The following is a 5000-nucleotide window of genomic DNA, read 5'->3' as shown; positions in this document are numbered from 1 at the left end:
TTATATTACTCACTACATTTTCATGTTTTCTATTTTAAATATTTTCTCTACTTAATTTAAATGTGGTCTAGAATAATGAAACGAAAAATGACATAGAATGAATTATATTCATCCATGGAAAATTTGTCTAAATAAAAATATTTTATTGAATCCATACTTATTCAAAATTAACAATGACCTTTCATTTTGTTTGTTATAAGACCAAAACATCTTTTTCCTAGAGATTGATATCATTCTGAACAAAAAGAATGTTCAGAAATGCATTTATCACATTTTATCTATACATATATTTTTGGTATCAAGACCAAAGTAATGTATGCCCTTATTTATTCATAAATTTATTTCCCATACTTCTTCTTAATGTTTTCATAAGATATTCTGTATAATAAAAACTTTAATTTTCCTTACGAAGAAATTTTCTCGAATGTTTAATGATTATATGGTATAAGTGGATAAGACATCAGAGATCCTTTGCTTGTAATATATATATATATATGTGTGTGTGTGTATATATATATATATATATATATATATATATATATATATATATATATATATATATATATATAATTTTATTGTTAGAAGTATTGCAAGGGATAAATCACATATGACATGATTTGGAAAAATAATTGAAGATAGAGGGAGAGAGAGAAAGAGAGCGAGAGGGAGAGAGAGAGAGAGAGAGAAAACGGTCTCAAGAATGCTTGGCAAGAGACCCGGAAAGTAATCAGCAAAGGCGGTAAGTGGTCTTGGGTCTTCTGGAGCGGTCCGATGGTGAGGTTGGGGGTGGGGGAGGGAGGGCTCTTCACCATCCCCTCCTCCCTGCTGGTAAGGAGTTTCCTATAAATATCTGAGGAACCCAAGACCGCTCTTCCCACAGAGACAGTCAAGCACTGCATGCGGAGATTACTGTTGCCTTGCTGAGCGCTTTACTTTTCTGTGGAGTATCGTTTTACTCTTTGCTCATGATGTTGTCGATAAGGTAGGAGAGTGTCTGGTTCCCCAGGTGTACTTTTTCATGTTTTCATTTGCTTTACTTCTTTGTTTCGTGTTTTCTCGTATGGGGTAAGCTGAGTCTCAAAAGTTCAGATGCTGGAAAGGAAAAGCATCTTATTCCCACCTCTAAATCATTTATCATTGCCGGGTTTTAGTTCAGGAAAAATTCAATCTTAACAAAAATATAAGATAAAAGAGTTCTCTCCCTATAATAATAACTTCAGTAATATTCTCCATCATTTATTACTCCTTGTCTTTTCAGATATTCAATTATTCACGCTGTCTTTGGAAATAGAACTTACCTAGTTCAAATTATTAAAAAATGTAAATGTGTTGTTTAGCAGAAATGAAATATTTCTTGCAAGAGTCTTTCGCTACAGTAATGCCTAAGCGAAATAGCATTATAATAATATTTCTAGTCCCCTACCCCCCCCCTCATCCTAAATATTCTTTCAACCATTAAATTAATTCTTACTGCGAAGACATTCTCGAAGACCAAAACTAAAGATGTATATTTGATTTTACCCCATCAGGATAATAATAATATCTTTCATGATGTTATTTGATTGTATTTCCCTTCACCCATTTACAAGAAACTTTTTTACTTACACCCAATTTAAGTAATATATTTGACTCACCATGTGAGTGCCCTCAAGTCTTGAAATTTATGCGTACACACACACACACACGCATATATATATATATATATATATATATATATATATATATATATATATATATAATACATTATAAATACACATACATACACACACACACACACATATATATATATATATATATATATATATATATATATATATATATATATATATGTATGTGTGTGTGTGTATATATGTGTGTGTGTGTGTGTATTAATTCATGGCCAACGTTTCCGTCATGTTACTATCGGCAATTCGTGGTCTCTAATTGCTTACTAATATGAATTGCGTGAGGCGTTAAAAGATACTTTCATTTCTTGTTACTTCGACGTCAGAAGACACTAACCTTTGTTCGCCCTGGATTCCGAGGTAAAAGAATCAAACTAGAAGGGTAAAATAAGAAAAAAAAAAATAAAGAGGAGACTAATACCAAACAAAAGGATGCCTCTAATACGATGGAAGGTTAAAAGATTCTCAAAAACACGGAAGTATGGAGGGAATTTCTACCGTGGCAAAGTAGGGAGAATGAATCACGCAACACTGACATTTCTTTTTAAATCATATATTTATACTTATCCGACGCAGTCTTTTTTTTAAGTGTTCTTTTTTTTTTCTTACCACAAAAGTATCATAATACAGTATAGGTCAGTGTCCATAACACGCACAGACAGAAACTCAAATGGATTACACTTTGGTTCATTCACAGGACAGGAAGTCGTCGAAGAAGTATACCATGATACAATTTATTTACTTCATTATCTTCAGCATCTCTTATTCTGATAATCATTATCATCTTATGTGATAAGTAACTGTTATGTGATAACGGCTGCGTGCTACCTGCAATCAAGGACAATTAATTCTTTTCGTAATATTTTACCGTTTTTCTGGAACGTTGCCTTAGCAATTCAATCACTCCGAATGAATACGCATGGGTAAAATTTTCTCAGCGTTTTCCATTAGTCCTTTTAACGCAAATAAATAAATTTAGCTGGCTGCTTTACTTAACTTTGATCTTAGTGATTCCTAGAAATGATTTTTTTATGAAGTAATCCCGTATCAGTTTAGGCTTTGTTCAGTTATATTCCATTTTTTTTTTGCTTAATTTTACAACATTTGATATTTTACTCACCTTTTTTTTTTTTGTCATGTGTCCTTGCCCAAAGAGAGAGAGAGGGAGAGAGAAGGCCTTATTACTTAAATGTATTGCATAAAAGGCAATTCCATTACTTGAGCAATTATTAACTCAAGGAGAGAGAGAGAGAGAGAGAGAGAGAGAGAGAGAGAGAGAGAGAGAGAGAGAGAGAAGACTACCTGATAAACTTACCTGTAAAAATAAATTGTAAATTATCTTCTGTAGTACCGATTTTAAAAACAGCACATCTGTAGTTATGAAAGGAAAAATTCAATTCCATTTTTCCTTGATTTAATTTTTCTTACTAGTTCTAGGCTTATAATTAAAATACTGGTATTCTTCATTTTTTCTTTTTGCTTTTTTCGAAATGCCATTGTAGTTTTACCGAGCACTCGCGAGGTGGCAACACTTCAGTTGAAAGTGACTCCTAACGTATTTAGGAAACAGCTTTTTTGGTTTTGGGGTCAGCATCTGATTCCATTGTTATCACAGAAAATTTTTTATTTTCAGGCTAATTAAATTGCATTACGTAATCTTCAGCGACAGAGATAAGGGAGTTTTAGCCTTGATAGTCCAAGAATCCAGCAGCCTTCGTGAATGAAATGGTCTCTCTTGCAAAATATCTCACTGGAAAATTTTCCTACTTCGTGCAAGTCTTTTTCAGCGCTGATCGGACATAAGTCTTGAATATAATAATTAACTCATATTTTTATATTCGCATAACTGGAGCTAAGGTTGATGTAAGCTATTTTTTCGAAACCAACTTAGTCCATATTCCTACATTTTATTAACAATTCGGTTTTTTTTTTTTAACCATTTAGTGATATTTAAAACGAAAAAAAGGCAGTCGTGTAACGCAAGAACATTAGATTCTGCAAGAACCTTTCATTAAGAAAGACTGAAATCGCATGCACGTTATGCATTCCTCGAATACCTTAAAAAAATGAATGTCATCAATTTGGAAAGACGTAACACTCATCCGGCTCCCGTTTAGCAATCGCAATGTTTTCAGTTCCAGCAATGACCCAAACATCTGTCACTTAAAACTGACCTTCTTTTAAGTTCTCAACAATTAACCTGGAAATTATGGCGCCTCGAGCGATAACACAAATCACGAAAGGCATCAAGTCGCGAATGTAGTTCTTGCTCGAATTATATTCGGCGTTTTCTGCTCGCAAGCTCAGAATTCACTCGAAAGTCTTTCAACATACTCTTTGTGCTTACATACACAGAATAATTTTGCATATAATTATAACAAAATTAAGTGACAGGCTACAAATCGTAGGAAATTAACACAAGAAATAAAGCGTAATAGTTCTCGTAATGAATTCCTTTGGAAAGGCCACAGAGTACAGTTTCTGCCTTGCAATTAAAGTTCATTTAATCTAGTAATTTCCAAGAGGAGAAAGAGCTTGCAATGATGTATATGATATGCATTTTTTTCAAGGCTGGACACAAAAAGATAAAGAAATCTGTCTTGTGTCAGTGCTTGATAACACGAGTGAAGGATTTGTGACAATCTATCTTTAATGTCAGCGTTCAGCTAGACCTAGTCTGCCTACGGTAATTGCTAGGGGTAGAGCGGAACCTCAACAAATCCTTCGATCAATTGACAGTAATATGAACAAGGTCGTTCACATGTTATTTGCCATTACATAAAATTCATTTACTAATACCGCTTCCTACTTTCACATCCGTGTGTCCTTTCTTAGCTCATATATATATATATATATATATATATATATATATATATATATATATATATATGTATATATATATATATGTATATACATATGTATATATGTGTATTATATATATATATACTATATATATTTATATATATATATATATATATGTATTTGTATATATACATATATATATATATATACATAAATATATATATATATATATATATATACATACATTCGCTGGTCACTTTTACCAGATGTTTAAGTATTTTTAATAGCCACAATGACCTTGTAACTTCCAAAGTTCCTTACACTTTTTTTTTGGATACGCTTATCAGATCTAGTCCATATTCGAACATTGAACATTCTACTTCTTCGCTTAATTATCTCTCTCTCTCTCTCTCTCTCTCTCTCTCTCTCTCTCTCTCTCTCTCTCTCTCTCTCTCTCACTTTCCTTTTCATTTCCCAGTTTAATTTCCATATCATAAAAAGAGAGAATGTGGAGCGTCAAAGGCCAGAAGATTT

The sequence above is a fragment of the Macrobrachium rosenbergii genome, chromosome 4, assembly GCF_040412425.1.
Source record: "Macrobrachium rosenbergii isolate ZJJX-2024 chromosome 4, ASM4041242v1, whole genome shotgun sequence".
Taxonomy (NCBI): Eukaryota; Metazoa; Arthropoda; class Malacostraca; order Decapoda; family Palaemonidae; genus Macrobrachium; species Macrobrachium rosenbergii.
The sequence above is the reverse complement of the archived record's forward strand: the minus strand, read 5'-3'. Positions refer to the sequence as shown.